The sequence below is a fragment of the Mauremys reevesii genome, unplaced genomic scaffold (genome assembly GCF_016161935.1).
Source record: "Mauremys reevesii isolate NIE-2019 unplaced genomic scaffold, ASM1616193v1 Contig51, whole genome shotgun sequence".
Classification (NCBI taxonomy): Eukaryota; Metazoa; Chordata; order Testudines; family Geoemydidae; genus Mauremys; species Mauremys reevesii.
In genome coordinates, this window is record NW_024100864.1 from 137,621 (window position 1) to 161,805 (window position 24,185).

The 24,185-nt window shown below is 55.2% G+C and overlaps 2 non-coding genes across 2 annotated transcripts; one reads left to right on the top strand and one right to left on the bottom strand.

Moving 5' to 3' along the window:
- Positions 1–4,936: 4,936 nt before the first annotated feature.
- Positions 4,937–5,030, bottom strand: TRNAI-UAU. The gene is made up of 2 exons: positions 4,993–5,030; positions 4,937–4,972 (listed from the first exon to the last, which is right to left on the bottom strand). It is a non-coding gene; the product is annotated as a tRNA-Ile (tRNA).
- Positions 5,031–14,266: 9,236 nt separating this feature from the next.
- On the top strand, positions 14,267–14,339 carry TRNAV-AAC. The gene has a single exon. It is a non-coding gene; the product is annotated as a tRNA-Val (tRNA).
- The last annotated feature ends 9,846 nt before the right edge of the window (positions 14,340–24,185 follow it).

A 24,185-nucleotide genomic window follows, 5' to 3' on the forward strand; every position in this document is an offset into this window, starting at 1 on the left:
GGATTTTGTCCCTTAGAATCACTGGGGACATTGGGGTTTGTCCTTTTGCTTTCACCTTTTCCTCCATCCCTCCTTTCTCTTTGTCTCTTGTGTGGAAGCAGGGAAAGAATTAACAAGGATTTGAAGGGGATCTTAATGCATGTCAGTCAGTTAGCAAGAGTCAAGCTAATAGTTAGCAAAAGTCAGGCCACACTGTAACCCCAATGACGTGAAACTTGCAGAAGCGAGGATGGTGTGAGGCGAGAGGGAAAGAAACTGTGTAAAAAGTTATTACGACCTTGCAATTCAGATAACCAAATATGCAGAGTGGTGTCTTCTAGGAGTGAGAAAAACAAGATAGCAGGATGGCTTATGTATAAACAAAATGCAGTTGTTGCTCTTTATTGTCTGTATTATTGCTAGTTATTGTCTGTAACAAAGGTATAAAGGCTTGCTGTAATTGTTTACTAGTTGAGAGACCTGTCCGGGACTGGGGCGACCCTGTGTCCTAGGGCACTCCCTCCCTCCCTCTATTGTAATTACTAGAGAAATAATAAAGTATTTGATTTTGCTGCACCCAAAGAAAAAGCGAGAACTGAGTTTTTCTCCGACACTTGCTTCTTTTGTCCTTTCTCCTGTTCCCCTCCCAAGACCAGGAGGGGTGTGTGTGTGTGTGTGTGTGTGTGTGTTATGGGGGAGCAGTGTGGTTTTTCCCCGTGTAGCCAGCACCAGACCTGGCACCACCCCCAGCTCTGCCCCTTTCCTGCCACTGCATCCCCATCTCACCTCCTGACCCTGGCTGGGCACCCCCAGCCCCTCATAGCAGGGAGCTGTGCAGGGGGGTCTCCTTGCAACCATGAGTGGGTGTCTGGTGGGTGCCGTCACCTCTGCCAGAGACCCCCAAGAAACTCACTAGCTTCCTCCACATGAAGGGAGGGGCTCCTACTTTCTGTCTTGGGGGGGAGATTCCGTGATGTCAGAGCCTATGGTGAGAGTGGTTCGAATCACGAGTCTGGAGTGGCAGGGCAACCCCCTCCCCCAGTCAGATTCTGCTAGGGGGCTGGGCTGGGATCTGTAGGGCGGGAGAGACAGGAAAAAGCAGCCGCCACTATTGAACCCAGGAGTCCTGGCTCCCAGTCCCCCTGCTATGACCTCTAGACCCACCTCTGCTCCCAGAGTCAGGGATAGAACCCAGAGGTCCCTGGCGCCTGGTGCCCAGCCCCCTCCCTGCTCTGACCACTAGACCCCACTGCCCTTTTAGGCTCGCTGCCTCTTCTATCCACCCAGTCCACCTGTCCATCCCTTTGTTGCAGGTTTCTGGGGTGTCACCCCTGCTCTGCGCTCCCCCAGTACAGCCCAAGGCTTTTCCTCCCCCCAACCACACATCCTCTCCCCCCTCGTGCTGGATCATCTGCTTGGCCCCCAACCGCCTCTCGAGGTGCGCTGTGCGGCGTGGCTGGGGATTGTGCAATGGCCCAGCACCAGGCAACGCAGAACGTAAACCACAGGCCCTGCCCCACCCCACCGCACTGGAGCTGCCTTCCGAGTACATTGGAGCCCAACGCCCTGCACCTGTGCCCTCCTGCCCCACAAGAGGGTGAGCTGCAATCCCCACCATGCTCTGCAGAGGGGAGAAGGGTCAAGCCAACCAGCCCATTTAGGATGGGGGAATCAACACCCTTTTTTCTGCACAGCCACTGACCATCAGCAGGATTCCTCCTCCCTCCTGTGCCTCAGTGTGACTAAATCTCCACACCTAGACAGCTGGTCCATCCGCTGCACCCCAATCCCCCATGCCTGAGCCTCCCTGCCAAAGCCCTGCACCTGGCTCCATAGAATTAAGTCTCACATCTCGCAGGGAACTTGACTTCTGTGCCCAGAGAGTCTCAACCCCCCTCAGTAGATGACCTGAGTCTGAGAAACACAGTGTCCATCTTCTCTAAAGAAGTACTTGGAGAGACTATATGTGACCATGTGGCCTAATGGATAAGGCGTCTGACTTCGGATCAGGCGATTGAGGGTGCGAGTCCCTTCGTGGTTGTGCTTGTCCAGTTTTACCTTTGTGCTGCAAGTCCTGCTCCCTTCAGGGCTGGAACCTCTTCTTGGCCGCTCAGACCAATGCTCTGGCTTCAGCTAGAGCCCCGGGAAGGAGTTGGGGGGTGGGCGTCACAAGGGCTGGGACATGAGCCCCAGGTGCTTCCAGTCTCACCTTTGCCCTTCCTGACTTGCCAAAAAAAATGGGCGGCTGCCCGGGCTAGAGTGTGGAGCAGTTTCCCTCTTCCAAGTGTGCGCCTGTCCCTGTGCTGGAGGGTACTTGCTACATAGCACCTTGGGAGCCTGGGTGTTTCTCTGCTTCTCGCCAGCTGGGGAAAAGCCTCTTGGGATAAAATCTCCTGCCCCACTGCAAAAGTGAACACCTGGAGTGGGAACGGAAAGAGGCCCCACCAAGGGGGCTGGCCCTGCCTTCCTACCGTCTTCTGATGTTGGCCACAGAGCATCAGCAGCCGCCCCACATGCTGGTCTGTGGGTGGCCTTCAGTGGGTGTTTGGCATGGCAGGGAGCAGGCTGGCTAGGGGTCTTTGTCGCTGTCTGCTGGCCACGCATAGGCATGGTCCTGCCCTCCTCTGAACAGCCAGAGTTAGTCTGTGCTTAGAAAGCAGAGACAGAGGAGACTCAAGGCAAGAGGGTGAGAAAGATTGAGAAAGGACCTATGCAGAGAGCCTACACTACAGGGACACTGCCTGGTTAAGGGACGTGGAGGCACCAAATTGCCCCAAATTTCTTGGTGCCCTACGCAGCTGCATACTTCTCCAGCGGCGAACTCGATCCCCCGGCTGGCTGAGCCGGCCAGGAAAGCTGCCCCTACCCCTGCTCCGCCTCTTCCCCACAGCCCCCCCCCCCGGTCTGCCCCCACCCCTTTTCCCACCCCTGCTCCACCCCATACCCCCACTCTGCCCCTTCCCCTGAGCTACATCCCGGTAGACTGCAGGAGGGATCAGTCACACCCGGCGCTCACCGGGCAGTGGGAAGTGGAACGACCTGGCCCCAGCCTGCTGTGCTCCACCAGCTCCCAGCCGCACCACCGGGGAGTGCTGGGGGGCATTTCCCCCACTCCACCAAGTTCCAAGGCTGGGAGCAGAGTGCAGCAGGCTGGGGCCGGATCACTCCACTTCCCGCCGCCCCGTGAGTGTGGGGTCGGGCCTGCCCTGCAATTACCGGGTGGCGGGAAGTAGAGTGACCTGGCCCCAGCCTGCTCCGCTCTGCCAGCTCGGGCTGAGGGACGGGGGTGCTGTGTAGGGCACCAAAATGTCTAGGGACAACCCTGAATAGATCATTTTCCCACAGGGACTGATGGCTGTTAGAATAGCGATATTCAGGCTGCCTGTACAGGCCTAGACTGTAAGAACTTAGGTGTATTTTTATCACTTAGCTAGTGACAGGGGTATAAAACAAAGACCCAAAATCCCAGTCTGCCTGTGTCTGGGCCTTCTCTCCCTAGGAGAGTCTGAGCCCTTGTTTGTAGGCTAAGGCCTTTGGCTAAGCAGCAGGGGCAGCCATAAGCTGGGAAGCGAACGGTCCCATCCTCACCTCCCAAACCCGTCACACTGAACTAAGGTGGGGTTGGGCTGTTAGGAAGACGATCCTGTCCCGATAGTGCCCATCACCAGCAGATAACGAAACAGATCTTAAGGGAGCATCCGGTCTGGCACGAAATCCCTTCTCAATGGTTGTGGTTGTGAAACCCTCATTTCTGTAGGGTTTGTCTTTCCGGACCCCACTTTTCTATTGTCATCTGTCTGGTTCTCTGATTGTTTCTGGCTGCTGCCGAGTTAATTTTGCTGGGTGTAAGTTAATTAGGGGAGTGGGATGTAATTGGTTAGAGAATTCTGTTACAATAGGTTAGAATTGGTTAGTTACAATGACTGGTTAAGGTCTAGCTGAGACTATTACTGTGTAAACTGGGGTCAGACTGGAAGTGGAAGAGGAAATTGGAATCATGCTAACGGGGGGGATGGGAATAGGGAACGGGGAACAGGGACACAGACAAGGCTCTGTGGTGTCAGAGCTGGGAAGGGGGACGTGGGGTAAACACTCTGCAGTGTCAGAGCTCATAGGCTCATCGACTTTAAGGTCAGAAGGGACCATTGTGATCGTCTAGTCCGACCTCCTGCACAACGCAGGCCACAGACTCTCACCCACCCACTCCTGTAACAAACCCCTGGCCTATGTCTGAGCTATCGAAGTCCTCAACTCGTTGTTTAAAGACTTCAAGGTCAGAGAATCCTCCAGCAAGTGACCCGTGCCCCACGCTGCAGAGGAAGGTGAAACCACCCCAGGGTCTCTGCCAACCTGCCCTGGAGGAAAATTCCTTCTTGACCCCAAATATGGCGATCAGCTAAACCCTGAGCGTGTGGGCAGGACTCACCAGCCAGCACCCAGGAAAGAATTGTCTGTAGGGATGTGGGGTAAACACAGTCTGCGGTGTCAGAGCTGGGAAGGGAACAACGTGGAACAGACTCTGTCGGTGTATAGAGATAAGCCCGACTGGTGTGAAGGGCTTCGGAATCTGCTTGCTTGGAAACGAACCCCAGTAAAGGTCACTTTGTCTGCGCTTCCGTCTTCTGGTCTTTTGCTGCTTGCTGCCTGCGTGACAAGAGCCAGGAAAGTGGGCGGGGGAAGGGAAAGCCCTCTAACAATGGCTCCTTGCTCCTCTCCCTCCAGGCTCAGGGGTCAAGGATGGGCAGGACTCCAGGCTCTGCTTGAGGGATCCTGGCAAAGGGGCTGGGGGAGTGGAGGGGAGAGAAAGGATTATAGATGCTCATCTGCACTCTGGAGAGGAGGTAATAAGTGAAGGGGGCATTTTTGAGTCCTCTCCTTCTCAGTGTCCCCAGGGCTAGAATTCTACGTTCCACAGGGCCAAATAAGGGGGTGAAGCCATTTGGCTAATGAAAACCAGTGCTCCAGGTGAGGCTTGAACTCACAACCTCAGCATAGCTCCTCTCAGCACTGCCCTATAAGTACTGTGCGCTAACCAATTGCGCCACTGGTGCACCTGTAAATTGTGCTTCTCCAAACCCCCTAGGTTGATACAGGCAAGGAGTGACCCCCAAATCATTCTCGATGGAGCTGAGAGCAGGTAGCGACAAGTGTTGTACTCGGTGGGGTGGATTTTTCTTAAGGGTTCCAGGCCCCATTTGACCCTTTTGTTCTTCCCTGTGTAATAACAGAGCTGGTTAAGACTCAATGGAGAGTCTTGCTGCAGACCAGCAGATCTGAAATCACTGATAACCAGCTCTAAGCATTAGTCTTGCTTTGGGACAGTGCAAGAAACTGCCCAGTCTGCGCTAGCAGTGAGGCTCCCTCACTAACAGCTGAAATCAGGGAGAGCTCTGTGAAGTGCAGGGCCCCAGGGGTGCCTGAACAGGGGGGGAACAACACCCCAGGACTTTAAAAAATGGGAGGGCTCTGCCTTGCCACTTTTTAACAACTGTAAGTGGGAGAAGACAAGGTAGAGAGCAGTAGGAAGGGTCTTCAGGGGAGGAGGTAATAACTGGAGATATACCAATCTCCTAGAATTGGAAAGGACCTTGAAAGGTCAAATCCTAGCCCCCTGCCTTCACTAGCAGAACCAATTTTTGCCTGAGATCCCTAAGTGGCCTCCTCAAGGATTGAGCTCACAACCCTGGACTTAGCAGGCCAATGCTCAAACCACTGAGCTATGCTCCAGTGTAGGCACAGGGCCTTGGGGAGAAAGGGTGGGGCAGGGGCGTGGCGTTGAGTGGCAGGGATGGGGCTACTGTTCGGGCTTTGGTGGCCACTCCTTTTAGGGAGCCTGTTCCGCTCCTGGTGGGACCACAAGACGTTCCAGAGCAGAGAGGGTGGCCAGCAGAGCGGTGACAGGGGGGAACGGCAAGTGGCCGGCAATGTGGCCAGACAGCGGAGGGAGAAAGGGGCTTTCCCCCCGGGAGGTGAGAGGTGAACTCTGGGTTTTCACTGACCCAGGGCAGCAGCTGTGGGTGAGGTGCAGTGAAGGGAGGGGCACATCCACAGAGCTTCTGGGGTCTGGATTTAGGAGCCCGAGGCAAAAGGCCACTGCCCAGCGCACTGGGGGGGGAGGGGTGTTTTGCTCATAGTGTTGTGTTATGAATCCTGATTGTGGTGTTTTCCCAAGTTAATACAAGGTGATTTTCCTCCTTTTTCTTAAAGTTTCTTTTCTACACTCAGTGCGTGTGAGTGGGGAAAGTATCACCTCTTAGAGGCACCCAGTGGCCAGGGTTAGTTTCCCCAGGTTACTGGGTGGGGGCTTAAGCAGACTGTGTGTTGTATTGTTGAAGAGGATCCCCAAGCACCCAAACAGGGAATTGTAACTTCGACCTTCAGAGTAAGAGCCAGAGGTGCTGCCAGCTGAGCTAGCCAGGCTGCCTAAATGTATTAACCCCTTTCACCGCAAGAGCAAACACCGGGTACTTCTGTGCTTCTCAGCAGCTGGGAAAAAGCCTCTTGGGGAAATATCTCCTGCCCCACTGCCAAAAGGAGCCCCCTGAGTGGGAACGGTCAGAGGCCCCACCTGCTTTCCAACCACCTTGTGATGCTGGCTGGCCGCAGAACGAATGTTGGTCTGTGGGTGGCCTTCAGTGGGGGTTCCACATGGCAGGGAGCAGGCTGGCCGGGTGTCTTTGTGGCTGTCTGCTGGCCACACATAGGCATGGTTCTCCCCTCCTCTTGCCCTGCCCTTGGTTGCTCTGTGGCTTTTAAGCCTTCCCTTGGAGCTGTCAGCACCAGCCGCCTCTGCTCCAGGTGCCCAGAGGTGCTGGGCTCCAGCCTGGGACTCTTCCTCCCTCCTGCCTAGCCCTGACTATGAAGCCTGGCCCTGACACTCCTTCCTTTAAATGCCATGTGGGCAAGAGGAAGAGTGTGGCAGCTGGAGGGTCCAAAGTTGTGGGCATCAGGTGAAGCAGCAAGAAACAACCATATGGTCAACCCACAGGAATCTCTAGCCAGACTGTTAAGTTCTAGGACCCCTACCTATAGCCGCCAGCCCATTGAACCAGCTGGACCAAAGACCTATCTCCAGTGGGCATCAGTCACCCAGCAGGAGGGAAAAAACTCACTCTAGTTCACCCTGAGAAAGGGTAGCCAAACACATTGGGCTCCAGGGCTTTGCAGTAAACTAACCTATCTCCAGTAGGTCCCATTGAGAGTTGAACTCAGATTCCAGGATTCAAAGTCCTGAGTGCTGCCCATTACACCATGGGACCTGCTGCTATTTCATTTTCTAGACCCCTGTGACTCTCAGCTGGCTGGTTTTCACTCTGCACATATTGCTTCCCACCAGAGGCTTCCTCTCACAGGACTCTCTCTCCTCCTCCAGTGACTGTGGTCCTGCACTACCGGATTTGTGCGTCCTGCCCTGAGTCCCTGCATCCCCCTGCTTTGACTCCGTTCCCTGCAGGCTGCAAAAATGTCAGGGGAGGCCGCCCCTCCCTTCACTCGGTGCTCCTGCTCATATCGGCCAGCTGCAGCCTCATCTCCTGGAACTTGGGCAGCTGTCGCTTGATCCGATCGTACAGTCACACGCTGACTGGCTCCCCTGCCTGGATGCTCTTGTGGAAATCCCACAGATGATGCTACAGGACTTGGCACCACTGGTTTCTTTAATGTTGTGGTGTTTCCCCAACTGCCAGAACAAAGCCGCCAACTCACCGACTCGCATCAATCCCCCTGGTTGCCATAGAACCCTCTGCTGCTTTCCCGTTCTGCCAACAACACCAGGCCTCGCCCCCCTGCTCCTTTATCTTGCAAGCTCTGGATGTTCAGCTTCCAATATCCTCTGCCCTGGGTCAGGGAATTGCCCACATTGAGCACACGGTGAGAGCTGCGTGATCCGAACAGTCCATTGGCACCACCCTGCACTGGGCTGTCGACGTGCTCTCCTTCACGGAAATCCGGTCAGTGCGACTCCTGGCCTGTCCCCGCAGAAAGGTGTATCCCCTCTGCGGATGGTGTGAGCTCGGGTCAGAGGAATAGGAGGCTACCGCCCGCCTCCACTGGTTCCACTGTGGAGAAACACGTCCTCTAAGCCGACCTCACTACAGACCTGCGCCAGGTAGTGCTCATCATAGAAGAGTTTCCTCTGAGGGTTGGAAAAACAGGACCAGCAGTCCTCAGGCCGGTGCAACAATTTAAATCCCTCACACACCCCTCCCCGACACCAAAAACCATGCAGTCTAGAGGAAGGGAGCCAGTTCCTTCATAGAACTTTCCTTTACACCTTAACTGGGGACCATACACACTAATATAGCCAGAACCCGTGCCATGGAGCACAAAGCCCCCAGTAATGCTCTCCTGGTGGGAGCTCCAGCGCCTTCTGTACTCACCCCATGAATGTGAAGAACACGACTCCAACCCAACCCCATCATTCTTCCCTGGCCTGGAGGACCAGAGAGATGGGCCCTTCCACCAATCACCCTCTGCCCATCAAGCTACCCAAGTGTTGTTAATGTGCATTTCCTGAACACCCACCATGGCCAAGCCCAGCTGCTCCTAGCCAATGAACATCAAGCACCTCCTCCTGGGCCCCCAAATCCCTTCCACCTGGCCACTTTCACAGATGCCCCTTCCCTGGTACTGCCCTTGCTCAGCTGCACAGAGGAGTTTTCATCCCCTTTTCCTGCCTGTCACTGCCCAGCAGCCCTCTGGCACCATTCCTGAGGGTCACCCTGCCTCACTCTCTTCCTGCCATATTGGGTCCACCAATAACTCATGTAGGAGAGACAGTTCCCATCCTTCATTGTTAAAGGTCAGGCCAGCCAACTAGGGGCAGATGCCCACAGTATCTTTTTCTATTGCAGAGCCCAAGCTCAGGGACTTACCATGGGTGCAGGCACAACTGTGCTCCCAGAAAACAAGCCACCAGTGCACAAAGAAGGATGAGAGGACCTACCAAAGCCTGGGATTGAACCAGGGAACCTTTAGCTCTTCAAGTATCAGAGGGGTAGCCGTGTTAGTCTGGTTCTGTAAAAGCAACAAAGAATCCTGTGGCACCTTATAGACTAACAGACGTTTTGCAGCATGAGCTTTCGTGGGTGAATACCCACTTCTTCGGATGCAACTGAAGAAGTGGGTATTCACCCACGAAAGCTCATGCTGCAAAACGTCTGTTAGTCTATAAGGTGCCACAGGATTCTTTGCTGCTTTAGATCTTCAGTCTAACGCTCTCCCAACTGAGCTCCTTTGGCAGCTGTGTTAGAGTATTTTGGCCTGTTGCTTCTCTGCCCGGGAGGTTTTTGCAGCAGTCGCACTCAAAAAGGACGTCATTGTGAGCGGCCCATGAAGACAAGACTCGCTTTTCCCTGCCTTGCTCAGCTTCACTTGCTGCCTCACCCTGTTCCTGCCCTAGTGCCCAGGTTGACCTGGTGGGGGAAGGGGACTGGGGGCCAGTGGTGCAGGGAGGAAGTTGAGCTGGACCCTGAGCTAGACTAGACCCTGGGGGTGAGAGTCTGGCCACCACCTGCCACCCCACCCTGTTGTCCTGGCTTCCCCCACTGGGCGTCATTTCAGGAGGGAAGTGGGGCTTCTGCCTCCCCTCCCCGATTTTCACACCGCAGAGGAGTGCGGACAGGAAAACGAATGGCTGCTCCACACCCCCACCGGAGGAACCCGGCGCCCTTAGCTGTGGGGAGTAAGAAGTGGCTGTTGGCTGACAGGGCCTGTCCCCGAGGAGCTGGAACAGCAGCTGGCGCCTCCCCCTCGGCTCCAGGCTGTGGGAAATGCTCATTGCCTGGCTGCATGGGCGGCTGCTGCTCCGTGCTCTGGAGAGCGTCTGTATTGCTCTGTCAACCCCCCGTCTTCACTGAGCCGGTCTGGTAAGGTCCCAAGTGCCCCCTCCGGCCTGGCAGCTGAGAGTCTGTGCAGACATCAGCCCCCCCTGCCAGCCCCACAGGCAGCAGCAGCGCCAGCCCCGCAGCACCACAGGGGCACTCAATGCACTTCCTGTGGGGAAATGGCTCCTTGGTGTCCAGCTGCTAGAGCAGGGGTCTCAAACTCAAATGACCCCGAGGGCCGCATGAGGACTAGTGCATTGGCCCGAGGGCCGCATCACTGACACGCCCCCTTGCTGCCCCTGGCCCCACCCCCAATCCACCCCTTCCATGAGGCCCCGCCCCTGCCCTGTCTCTTCTCCACCTCCTCCCCTAGCGCGGCTCCCGCTCCTCCCCTCCCTCCTGGAAAGTGCTAAGTGCCACCAACAGCTGTTTGGTGGCTTGGCGGTGGGGCACTTAGGCGGCGGGTCCCGGAACAGAAGGGCCCCCACCGCCGACCAGGCTGCGCTCGGCGGCGGCGGGTCCCTCTTTCCCCCACCCGCCGGTCCCGCCCCACCCCGCCCCGGCGGTCTCGCCCCCACCCCGGCCCCGGACCGGGCCCCCCGCGGGTCTCGCTCCTTCCCCCAGCCCGCCCGGCTCGGCCTGGCGGGTCTCGCTTCCTCCCCCCCCGGCCCGCCCGGCGGATCTCGCTTCCCCGCCACGGCCCGGCCCGGCCCGGCGGGTCCCGCTCCCACCCAGGCCCAGGCCCGCCCCGGCGGCTCCCCTTACCCGACCCGAGCGCGTCCGGTGAGGCCTGAGCTTCGTCCGCTCAGAGCCGCGTGGGGCGGGGCCGTGAGCTCCACGCCAAGCGCAGCGCTCAGCCCAGAGCTCCCAGCCCCGCCCCCTCCCCACGCAGCTCGGATCGGGGCGGGGCTCAGGCCCCGTTGGAGCTCCCAGCCCCGCCCCCTCCCCACGCGGCTCGGATCGGGGCGGGGCTCAGGCCCCGTTGGAGCTCCCAGCCCCGCCCTCCCCACGCGGCTCGGATCGGGCGGGGCTCAGGCCCCGTTGGAGCTCCCAGCCCCGCCTCCCCACGCGGCTCGGATCGGGGCGGGGCTCAGGCCCCGTTGGAGCTCCCAGCCCCGCCCCCTCACCACGCGGCTCGGATCGGGGCGGGGCTCAGGGGCTCGGCCGGAGACTCGGCGCTTGATGCGCCGAGGCTCCAGGAGAGGGGCGGAGGCGGGAGCCTCCGCTTTTCTCTTGGGGGCCCCTGCGGAGCCCGGGGCCCGGGGCAAATTGCCCCCTTTGCCCCCCCCTCTGGGCGGCCCTGGGGAGCTCCGCGGGCCGCAGGGAAGAGCTCCGCGGGCCGCATGTTTGAGACCCCTGTGCTAGAGTGAGAGCCAGGAGAGAGCAGTGTCTGGCTCACCGTGGGGGAGAGCAGAGACCTGGTGAGTGCGGATCTCCCTCAGCCTCCCCCGCAAGGCTGGTCAGTTGTATTGTCACTGTGAGAGTTGGTGCTTCCCTGCAGGGCCGGCCCTAGAGGGGTCTGTGACAAAGCCCCCCCTTTCCTCCTCAGGCCCTGCCCTCACTCCACCCCTTCCCCCAAGCCCCCACCCCTGTCCCATCTCTTCCCACCCTGCCCCTTCCTGCCCCATTCCTCTCCCTCCCCCACCTCTTCCTCTCCCTGCTCCTCCCCCTCCCCGCCCAGCGCCTCCTGCACCCCACTGAACAGCTGATCACTGGCAGGTGGGAGGGGCTGAAGGGGAAGAGGAGGAGCTTGTCAGCAAGGCCTGTAGTGGGTGTGGGGAGCTGGCTGCCAGTGGGCGCTGAGCACCTATTTTTCCTCTGTTGGTTCTGCAGCCCCGTAGCTCCCATGGAGTCGCTGACTTGGCTCCTTTCACACTCTAGAGAGAGGAGCAGAACCAGGGCTATGGCTGATCTATGGGGCACCAGGTGAGTGGCAGAGGCTTCAGGTGCTGAGAGTTTGCCTGACCCCTCAGGGACACAGTGTGAGGGGGTGTCCCAGGGATCTCTATGAAAGGAGCAGAACAGGATTTACTTGGGGTGGGGAGAGAATTGAGAGTGTCTCAGGGGGTTGTACAGAGGTATTGCCCCGGTGAGACACCTGCTAAAACACAGGCCTCGCTGTGAGCAGGATTTGAAGCTGCACAGGGGAACCCCATCGGATGCAAGAAGTGGGATTCACCCACAAAGCTCATGCTGCAAAACGTCTGTTAGTCTATAAGGTGCCACAGGATTCTTTGCTGCTTTTACAGATCCAGACTAACACGGCTACCCCTCTGATACTCTGCTTGGTTTGTTTTTCTCATTTGAAATGTCCTTGATCATTTGTCTGGGAAAACTGTTTGGACAAGGCCAAGGAAGAGTCGGAACAATTACAAATCTCCATGGGAGTGAGGGGGTCTCTCAGCGCCGGGGGAGGGGTGGAGATTTTCATGGAGGGGAGTTGAGGAGATAAATTAGAGGCTTTTGCTCCAGCAGAGGGAGCGGCTTGGCAGGTTCATTTTTACCAAGTGACCCCCCCACACACACACACATACACACACACATTGCTCCCCTGCTGCTGCTGCCCCAGCTCAAACCCCACTGTCACCCCCAGCATGTGACCTACAGCTTCCTGCTGACAAAGCCCTTATCTATCAGAGACAAAATCCCCTCGTCTGCCCCTTCTCCCAGCTGAGACCTCCCCCCACAGAGCCCAGGACAACCGCGACCTAGCCATGCCGGGGGGTCGGGCTTAATCTTCAAGGCCGAGCGCAAAACCTTCAGCCGGGCACGTTTCGCTCCCTTCCCACCTCGGCCCAAGCGACAAGGGAGAAACGGAGGAGACACACCGGCTGGAAGACGCCTCCCTCCCACGTCTCTATAGCCTGCTGTGACGTTATTAATATAAACTGGGACCGTAGAGATCATTGTTGCCACCACTGTTATATATGTGCAGCAAATATTGTGCAAAGGTTGGCGTGTGAGGTGTCTAGAACAAGGTTATGACTGGCTGGTTATAATGATGCTGGCTGTATGTGTGCACCATTTTTGTAGCTGAAGTTATGAATATGGGCTATGTACTTGTATCTCAAATGTATTTGATTCCCAGTAGCCTCAGTGGTGTCAGCCCCCAACTCCTTCAGGAGTCCACAGCAAAGAGACCCCCCCACTGCCCTGGACTCCCTGGGAGGTGCCTCCCACCCCCCAACCCAATGGAGCACCAAGGATTAAAGTGGCAGCATCTAGTGTCAGTGGGGTTCAGTGGCTCAGGCCAGACCCCTGAGCTGGGGACACGCCCCCATAGCACTGCTCGAGGGCCTGGGCCTGGGGTGTTCACAGCCCCCTCCTCACCCCTCCCTGAGCCCAGCCTGGCTCCTCACCCGGAACAAAGCAGAAGCGTCCGTCGGCCTCGCTGCTGTCTGAGTCCCAGGCGCTGTTGCTGTCCCATGGGGAGCGGGCCGAGCTGCTGGGGCTGGGAGAGGGATCCTCCACCTCCTGCCCTGGGAAGGCTGGAAGGTCCCACTGACCGGGCAGGGCGATGCCTCCTGCTGGAAATCGGGGCTGCGCTCCTGGGGCCGCTGCTGCCCACACAAGCCCCGGAGCCACTCTGCCTGGTTCTGCTCCTGGGCTGGGTCCTGCCTGCCCAGCCGCATCCTGGCCCAGCTCCATTTTGGCCTGGCCGGTGCCTCTCCCACCTCGGCGCCTGCGCCGAGCAGGTTCCTCTTCCAGAAGGCTGGGCACCTCCACCTCCTGGCCCGGCTGGGAGCTCCTTCCCGCCAGTGGGGATGGAGGGGCCGCTCTGCTCCTGGGGAAGAGAGACTGCTGAATTGGAATTATTTTGCAAACTGGACACCATTAAATTAGGCTTGAATAAAGACTGGGAGTGGATGGGTCATTACACAATTAAAGCTATTTCCCCATGTTTATTTGTCCCCCTACAGTTACTCACACCTTCCTGTCAACTGTTGGAAATGGGCCATCCTGATTATGCCTGCAAAAGGTTTTTCTCCTGCTGATAATAACTCACCTTAACTGCTCACTCGTTATAGTGTGTATGGCAACACCCATTTTTTCATGTTCTCTGTGTATATCTATATATCTTCCTACTGTATTTTCCACTGCATGCATTCGATAAAGTGGATTTTAGCCCACGAAAGCTTATGCTCAAATAAATGTGTTAGTTTCTAAGGTGCCACAAGTACTCCTCTTTCTTTTTGCAGATAAATTAATGGCGGTTAAGTCCATGAATGGCTATTAGGCAGGCTGGGTAAGGAATGGTATCCCTAGTCTCTGTTTGTCAGAGGGTGGAGATGGATGGTAGGAGAGAAATCACTTGAGCATTATCTGTTAGGTTCAGTCCCTCTGGGGCACCTGGCATTGGCCACTGTTGGCAGATAGGATATGGGGTTGGATGGACCTTTGGTCTGACCCAGTATGGCCATTCTTATGTTCTTATGAAGGGAGAGGCAGTTACCTATGACAGAGTTTCTGTAGTGTAGTGGTTATCACGTTTGCCTAACACGCAAAAGGTCCCTGGTTCGAAACCAGGCAGAAACATGCTGGCTTGTTTTTCCCAGCTCCTACTGGCCTGTCCATGCTGTTGTAGGAGCAGCAGTGATTTCTATGCTCAAAAGGTCTGTTATACTTCCCCCGCTCCCACTTTTGTCTCCTCTCCTCTCTGAATGCCTGTGAAGTGGTTTTCCCTCCCGCGCCTCCTGGAATGCTGGTGGGATGAAGGGGCTGGTTGAAGAGCAGAAGAGCTCCCAGGTAGACAAGGTGTCTGGGACGCTAAATAGGCAGCACTCACACACCCAGAGCATGGACACTGCCCAAGGTGGAGTGTGACCAACCAGATGCAGCCAAGTCATCTCTAGTCGCAGGCCATGAGGTGCAGGCCCTTAAAAGGGGAAGGGGCCCTGTGCTCAGGAGAGCACTCACAAGCTTGTACCTCCAGTGAATGCCCTTTGCCCGGACCGCCTGGCCAGTGGTTCTCCGCGTTGTATTTCATTGTGACTCAGGAAGACTTACCTTCATCGTACCGTCCATAGCTGCGCTGTGGGACACTTACCTTGCAGAATCCTGACATCTCCAGTGCTGTGCCTGTCCTGGGAGCGTGAGTATGCGAGTGCGAGTGTGACCCCCCCCCCAGCTTCTTCTTTTGAGCTTAGCTGTCAGTATAATAAATGTGCTGCTTTCTGCCAAACTCTGTTGGGTCATTAGTTCTCCCTACGCTGACTAGCTGGCCCAATTTTGGGTAACACCTGCGATAAACTCAACCCCTGCATGGCAGAGGGTGGTGAAATGAGCTGAGAAAAAGCCTTGGCATCAGCAGGGGAAAGCTAGAGGACCTTGGCCAGTCACCTTTTGAAGCCTTGCGGTTTGGTCTCCTCTGCCCTTGGAGGTTGGCCGGTGGAGGCCGGCTCTTCCTGCTGCCTCCTCTGCGTGACTTGCCAAAGGAGGGAGTGAGGCAGGAATGGGGCAAAAGAGGAAAGTCGAGCTGAGGAAGGCAGGGCAGAAGCTAAGCGCCTCAGTGCGGCTAAGTGGGGTTAGTAGAGCGTCACCATTCGTTCTGCAAAGCCTGGGGAGGTGCGATTGGCTGCTGGGAGGTAGAATCCTGTGCCTGCCTCTTGGCTTCCCAGGGGTGGCTACTTGCAGCCCAGGAGAAGAAGGACAGTTCTGGGTGAAAGGAAGACAAGCAAAGCTCTGGGAGGAAATTTGGGTGCGGGGTGCGGGCTCTGCGCTGGGGGAGGGGGTTGAGGTGCAGGAGGGGTGGCGCTTACCCCGGGCACTGCAGCTCCCAAAGTGACTGGTACACACAACCCTCTGGCAGCAGCTCCTAGGTGGGCCATGCCAGGGGGTCTCTGTGTGCCGCTGCCTGCAGGCGCTGCCCCCAGAGCTCCCATTGGCTGCAGTTCCTGGCCAATGGGAGCCGCGGAGTTGGTACACGGGGCAGGGGCAGTGCATGGAGACTCTCCCCCCAGCCCAGGGGATGCTGGGACATGCCGGCCATTTCTGGGAGTGGCACGGAGGGACGGAGGCAGAGTGGGCAGGAGCCACCTCAGTGCTGCTGGCACATCTCTGCACACCCATGGGGGGAGGGGAGCCTCAGAGGGCCTCCATGTGCTGCCTGGATTAGGGGCAGTGCACAGAGCTGCCTCCCCTCCCACCAGTACTGGATTTACCATGGCGCAAGTGGTGCCATGGCGCTGGGCCCACAGTCCAGAGGGTGCCCAGCCTGCTCTTCTCCGCCCCCTGCTCTCTTCTGTGGGGGCAGAAGCTTGATGCTGCCGGCTCCTGCTGCAGCAGGGCAGCCTCTGCCCGCAGCCAGGATCCCCTCCCCGGGTCTATTACAGGAGAGGGTGGGTGGGGTGTTTTGGCCTGCAAGGTGCAGCAGGTCGGACTAGATGATCACACTGGTCCCTTCTGACCTTAAAGGCTCTGAGTCTAAAAGGGAAGTAAAGGGAAAAAAATTAAAAATCAGTAAAACATTTTAATACCAGGATGACTCCACAACAGCTCACTGTATAGTCCTGCCCCTTTCTTCCTCCACTGGGTGTTTAATGACCTCCTGGGATTTGGGACATTGATTCTCTCATTCCATTGCTAAAGTGATACATTGTGAGTGAAATTAAACCAATTCCCAGGGGGGAAAACATCACATCCCTGTATTGGCTGGGAATCAAACCCAGGTCAATTGCTTGGAAAGCAGCTATGCTCACCACTATACCACCAATGCAGCTGGTGAGAGTAGCTCTCTTATGTGCCACTTATGCTTGTCAAGTGACTCACCCACCCCACCCCACACTAAGGAGCTGACCGGAGAAGCTGGAGGCAGCCTGTCAGCTGGGAGCAAAGGCAGGTTCCCAGAGTGACTGACAGATGGGGACATGGGCTCTACATCCCAGCCTGAGGTAGCTTCAATCCCATCTCTGCCCTCAGAGAAGGGAAATTAAAATCAATGACCATAATGGCAGATTTTACCCCAGAAGGAAGGAGACAGCTCCTTTGAAAGCACATTTTGGGTTGGTTCCTGCTACGGACACGTGGCTTTGTTGCGGATGATGCCAATCCTTGGGGCTCTGCCCGGAGAAGGAACCATTCAGGCTGTCACTCAAGTGAAGAAGGGAGATGATTTTTTTGACAGGGACGGCTGCCTCGTCTTACGGGTGTTGGTCTGTCACCTTCTAATCTAGTGGGTGCTTGGTACATGCAGGCAGCCCCCACTCCGGGGTCTCTCCCAAGGAAATAAAGTTTCTACACACAATCCCAAAGCCTTTCACTGAAAGGAGGGAAAGGAAATGGCCACAAGAGGGAGCGAGGACATAAGGAATGTAACACAACCCCGTTCTTAGGGGTAATCCGTTATTTTTTGTAAAGAGCCAAAATTTTTGCTCAGGGTCTAGTCAAGGTCCAGACTGCAGTGTAAATAATAATAAAAAATAACAATAATAAAAATATTTTGGGGTCCATTCAAGAGCGATTTGGCCCACTGTCTGCCTATTGATTACCCCACATTGACTCTGAGAGGTGATTTATCTCCACTCTCTTGGATTTGAAGAGCTGGTTAGTTTTCCCCTGGGTATCCCACCAGGCTGAACATGCCATGCTATCAATGGTGACACTAGGATTGAAGGATGATATCGTATTATAAAAAACTGTAAATAAAGATGTGGTCTGAACGTGAGCGTCCTGTAATGAGAAGCTGGTTCCCCCAGTTCAGTTCCGAATGCTCTGCTAGAAACGCCCCTGGAACCCCGGCACTCCCCAGCAGAAGTGAAAGGAGAAACCCTCACTCTCGGTTTCCTCCCCTCCTCCTCCTGTCCCCCATCCCGCTCAGAAGTGTCCATCGTGGTTGTCGGATTGGCAGTGGGGTCACCCCAAGTATCGCATCCATCTCCTGTAAAACGGCAGGTCGTGGGGCAGCACCGAGCAGCGGTTTCCCTCGCGGGCTTTGTAATAGGCACTCTGCAGCTCCTTTACTTTAACCCTGCACTGCAGCGCATCCCAGTCATGGCCCCTTTCCAGGATGGCCTTTGATACCTGCCCAAAGGTATCGTAATTCCTACGGCTGGAGCGCAGCTGGGACTGCACAGCTTCCTCCCCCCAAACACTAATGAGGTCCAGCAACTCGCCATTGCCCCATGCTGGGGCTCGTTTGCCGCGTGGAGGCATGGTCACCTGGAAAGATTCACTGATTGCACTCCACACCTGGCTGAGCAAACAGGAAGGGGATTTTTAAAATTCCCGGGGCATTTAAAGGGCGGGTCACCTGAGGCCAGGGCAGTAGAGTGCAAACTGATGAGCAGAGTGGCTGAACAGGAATTCTGGGATATCTCCTAATACCCTGGAGGCCAATAACAGCGCTGGTGTGTGGCCACACCTGACGAGCAGCGCTGCATCACCAGTGCTGCACTCACTACACCCCAAGGCTTTGGCTACACTTGCACTTCAAAGCGCTGCCACGGCAGCGCTTTGAAGCGCTAAGTGTAGTCAAAGCGCCAGCGCTGGGAGAAAACTCTCCCAGCGCTGTCCGTACTCCACCTCCCTGTGGGGAATAACGTACAGCGCTGGGAGCCGCGCTCCCAGCGCTGGGGCTTTGACCACACTGGCGCTTTGCAGCGCCGCAATTTGCAGCGCTGGAGAGGGTGTGTTTTCACACCCTGCTGCAGCGCTGCAAATTTGTAAGTGTAGCCAAGCCCCTAGTGTACAGCCAGTGCTGCAGCCAGGGGGTTGCAGAACTGGATGTGCCTTGCAGGTGTGGACAGTTACTAAGTTGCAGCGCTGGAAAGCCTCCACCAGCGCTGCAACTCTCAAGCGTAGCCAAGCCCTTAGAGGATTGGAACTGATTTCAGCGGGGGGACATGTTTGCTAGGTTTTTATGCATTTGCACAGGAAAACATTGAGTGTGTCCATTCATTTCAGGGATCCCTATTTAGTGGAGCTCCTGAGCAGACTGGAAATTAAATTATTTTTATTAAAGAAACAGGCTTGTAAGGGAGCACTTGGATTTGAACCAAGCACCACTTGAACTGCAGTCAAACACTCTACCACTGAGCTCTACCCCATGACATTTGCATATGGAACTCCATGATCTTAAGGATTTTGAAGGACGGGCTCTGCCTCAGAGAGCTCCTTTTCTATTCCCAGACCACAGGGGTTTAAAAATGGGGTTTGATTAAACTTTATATACACATGTAGACACCACAGCTTGCACACCCACCAGCATAGCTTCCCCTACTGACATAGCTACCACCTCTCGGGGAGATGGGTTAACTGCACAGACGGGACAGCTCTCTCCCCTCCGCTTAGAGCAGCTTCATTATTTATGAATAGGTGGGAAATAACCTCCTGAATGGACAGGAACCAATGTATCAGATATTGCTGTGTCTGCATTCAATATGGGTAACTGGTCATATTGGGCTGGATTAGTGGGAGCGTTGCCAGCAGATCGAGGGAAGTGATTATTCCCCTCTAGTCAGCACTGGTGAGGCCACATCTGGAGCATTGCGTCCAGTTTTCACCCCCCGCCCCCCACTACAGAAACAAATTGGAGAGAGTCTAGGGGAGGGCAACAAAAATGATGAAAGGGCAGGGGACTGACGAGGAGAGGCTGAGGGCAGGGCCGCCCAGAGGGAGGGCGGGGGGGCAATTTGCCCCAGGCCCTGCAGGGCCCCCAGGAGAATACAGGATTCTATAGTATTGCAACTTTTTTTTATGGAAGGGGCCCCTGAAATTGTTTTGCCCCAGGCCCCCTGAATCCTGTGGGTGGCCCCTGCCCAGACCGTGGTGCTGTCCCCCCCCCTCATTCTGCTCCCTCCGAGGCCCCACCTGTGCTCCGCCCTCACTCCCATTTGGCCACTTCCCACCCCTGCTCTTGGCTGAGGCCTGCTGGTCCACCTTTCACTCGCTCCTCTCCTCCCCCAAGGCCTCCTCGCGTCTCTTCCCCCCCTCCCCCCAGGTCTGCCTGCTGCCCCCACCTCTCTGCCCCTCCCCTGAGACCTGCCCTGCCCACACCTCTCTGTCCCCTCCCCTGAGACCTGCCCTGCCCATCGCCCACCCCTCTCTGCCCTCCCCGGAGACCCACCCAGCCCAATGCCCCCACATCTCTGCCCCACCCCAGAGACCAGCCCAGCCCACACCACGCTGCCCCATACCAGAGACCCACCCAGTCCACCTCTTTCTTTGGAATAAAAAGCTGAGTTTACTCCAGGGTGAGGAAAGAAAGGAGCCACCAACCCCCTGGCAAAGCTCAGTGCCCCAGAGAAAACCTGCCCCCTGCTATCGCAATCACTGATGTACTGGGGATATGACGGGAAAGGAACTGTCTGAATGATCAGGGCAGGAAATGGACAACAAGCTACAGCAACATCATTAACCACAAACGCACTCTCCTCATGCTCCAGCCAGAAGGGAAAGGAGCAGGAATTCTTGCAGTTCAGCCATGGACACCCTTACACAAAGGCACAGCAGTGGATGTGTTGTGGAAGCTGGTCTGAGGAAACAACTGGAATTGATCACTCAGTGAGAACAGAACTAGAGTGCAGTGAGAACCACATATCCAGCAAGTAATTGTGGCCAAGTGGTTAAGGCAATAGACTAGAAATCCATCGGTGTTTCCCTGCACAGGTGCAAATCCTGCAACTACAAAGGATGTTGCAGTTCTTTAGTTTCAATGGAGCTGGGTCTTGTCTCACTCTTAAGCTATGTCTACATATAAGAGTAACATGGCTTTAGTTAAGGTGTTTTAATTGAACAGCTGTTGCATGTCCACCCTATGCCCCTGTGTCACCAGAGCACATCCATGTTAGCATCTCTTGGATTACCGCAGAGAGCAGTGCACTGTGGGTAGCTATCCCACTGTGCAGCTGGCTGCAGGGTGCTTTGGGAAGGGTTTGCAATGCCTCACGGGCTGGTACAGCATCACATGATGCAGGTTTCTATCCCATTGTTCCATGGGCATCTTACTAGATTGCCAGCTGCTTTTCAACTGCAATGTGCGTGGTGGGGTAGAGAGCGCGTGTGTGGGGGGGAGAGACAGTGTGTGCGTTGCGGAAGAGTGAGTGTGTCGCACACTGTCTCTAAGCTCAGACAGCTGCTGGAAGCAACCAGTCCTGAGGCAGGGGGAGGGGGACAGCCCCGACATCAGCCCCCCTTCTCTCACTGGCTCAGCTCAGCACAGCACTCTCTGTCACACACACACGTACACACTGCTGCCTGCTTATCTCTATGTCAGGGGGGCTGGACCCGGGGGTTTAGAGGGCCATGGCCGCACCACTCTTTACGGGCGGTTAGGACAAATGATGGAGGAGGGTGCAGTCTTGGGGAAGAGGCGTCTGTGGGTGTGGCCTCGGGGAGAGGTGGTGTGAGTGGGGTCCTTAGGGAAGGGGTGTCATGGGGTGCCACAGTTCAGACAATGGTGCCCCCCACACTGTAAGGAAGCTTCTGCCACCCCTGCTCTGTGTTCGCAGAGCGGGAGAGAGCAGCATCCACAGCAGTGATTTGCTGCCTGGGGCTCTGGCAGGGGGGTTTGGGAGGTGATTTAAAGGGCCCAGGGCTCCAGCCGCTGCAGGGAGCCCTGGGCCCTTTAAATCACCAGCCTGGGGAAGCCGGGCCGGTCTGGCATAACGTACCGGCTCTTGCCGGTACCCCATACCGGAACATACTGGCTTACTTTCACCTCCAGAAGGTCCTCACATGGATCAATAACTGGTTAAAAGACAAGAAACAAAGGGTAGGAATAAACGGTCAGTTTTCAGGATGGAAACAGGTAACTAGTGGTGTCTGTATTGGGACCAGTACTAGTCAACATATTCATAAACAACCTGCTAAACAGTGAGCTGACAAAATTTGCAGATGATCCAAAACTACCGGCTTGCTGCCTAGAACGAACGCTCCTTGAATGGGGTGATCCACAGGGAATCATAGAATCATAGAACTTAAGATCAGAAGGGACCATTATGATCATCTAGTCTGACCTCCCGCAAGATGCAGGCCACAAAAGCTGACCCACCCACTCCTGAAATAATTCTCTCCCTTGACTCAGCTGTTGAAGTCCCCAAATCCTGATTTAAAGACTTCAAGTAGCAGATAATCCTCCAGCAAGCGACCCCTGCCCCATGCTGCGGAGGAAGGCGAAAAACCTCCAGGGTCTCTGCCAATCTACCCTGGAGGAAAATTCCTTCCCGACCCCAAATATGGCGATCAGCTGAACCCCGAGCATGCGGGCAAGACTCTCCAGCCAGACACTCAGGAAAAAGACTTTCAATATCCCAACATTGACCCTCGGTACTAATTACCAGTGGTTGCACGTTATTGACCTATTGACTAAATCACGTTCTCCTATCAAACCATTCCTCCATAAACTTATCAAGCTTAATCTTAAAGCCAGAGGTCCTTCGCCCCACTGTTTCCCTCGGTAGGCTGTTCCAGAATTTCACTCCCTGATGGTTAGAAACCTTCGTCTAATTTCAAGCCTAAACTTCCCGACTGCCAATTTATATCCATTTGTTCTTGAGGAGTAGCTCAAACCTCCAAAGTGCCTGGCCAGGGCAGGACATTAGTCCAGCAAGGGAGGGTGTGGCAGTGACATCACAAAGGCCTTTGCAGGACCTCAGACTATTGGCCAAAGGCGGTGGGAGGTGGTGACCTCACAGAGAGATGCTGACATCAGCCAGGCAGGACAGGGGCGAGGGGCCAGGGAAACCTCAGAGACCCTGTGGCTTTGCTTCAGCCAGTCTCCTTCTCCAGGTCTCTCTTTGAGGACTGAGAGAGTATTCGGGTTCATGTAGGTGAGCACCAGGAGGAACCTCTTTCGAGTTTTCTCCTTCCCTTTTCCTGATTTTACTAGAAAACAGACGTCCCTGTTTGGAGGGTAAGAGCCTCCTCGAGGTCTGAAACCTCTTCAGTCTGATCCATCTGGTGACAGTTGAAATCTAGGCATGGAAAACAGTTGAATTCTAGGCAAGGAAGCAGAATTTTATTCCACACCTGGATTTTGTCCCTTAGAATCACTGGGGACATTAGGGTTTGTCCATTTTGTTTCACCTTTTCCTCAATCCATCTCTCCCTCCTTTCTCTTCTTCTCTTGCTTCTTTTGTCCTTTCACCTGTTCCCCTCCCAGCACCAGGAGCGTGTGTGTGTGTGTGTGTGTGTGTGTGTTGTGGGGGAGTGCTCTGCAGCTCCCACTCTGGGAGATCCACCCAAAAATGTGGGGCTGAAATAGTGCTCGGGCAGTGATCCCACCGGTGACCTGGGCCATCCTTTGGGCTCTCTGGTGAGAACCCTCAGCCTCCTGTTCTCAGTCTCTACCCTGATTGGCTGAGCAGGGGGTTGTTGACAGGGAAGAGACTCAGGTCCTTGTTGTTCTCTTTTAAGACCAAGTAAATAAGTCAGATCCAGTTCTATGTTTGATTAATTTTGCTGCTTCTCTGCATTAATTGTCTCTGAGCAGTTCATGATTCCCTCTAAGATTGCAGTGCTCCTCAAATGCTTGCTGAATAATTACTGTGCACTGTTGTTGGTCTGGAGCTCACCTGAGAGCACTTTATTCAGGTCATTCAATGTCTGAAATTCAAGATCTGATGGTTAGTTTGAAAATCAGGGCTCTTGGGTCCTATTCCCAACTCTGCCACTGACTGGCCGTGTGACCTAAGACAAGTCAATTCTCCTTTCTCAGCCTTAGCTTCTCCCTCTTTCAAGTAGGGATAATAATGATCCGCTCCTAACTACTTAACGGTGGGTCGAGGATGGGGATCCATTGGAGCATCACTAGGAGTAGTGCATAATATGAGGTGTTCTATCACGTTTACTCCGATCAGATTATGACATAATAGAATAGCTGAAATAGTCGATTTGATTTGTATTTTTTTTGTTTTGAAATTGTTAAGAGCAGCAACTACTTAGCTCAGACTGAAGTATCTTATCTCATGTTTGTGATCTAAGTGTCTCCTCTTTGTGTGCGACGAGACAATTTAACACACTCTGACAAACAGGAGATGCTTTTGTTTTGCAACAAAATATTTTTGCTAAGAACTTTCATCCCACTTGTTTTGATTTTGAGAAACAAACTGGTTTAGTCTGAAGGGGATTTTCTGACAGAAATGGTTTCAATGAAATTTCCCCACCATCTCGATTCCTGGGCTCTATCCCTGCCTCTGGTGGGTTTTGCTGTTTGTTAGAACAGGAGTCGGGACTGGTGGCTTCTCTCTCTGGCTCTGCCACCGCCTTGCTGTGTAGGCCCTTGGGTAGGTCACTTCCCTTCTCTGTACCTCAGACTCCTCCCCATCTGTCCAATGGGAACAGGGACAATTCTCGAACTCTGGGCAGTCGTGAGCCTGAGTGAGATAAGGGGCGTTAAAGCCCTCTGTGAAGGAGAAAGGGGAGTTTCTCGGTGTTTAGCACCAA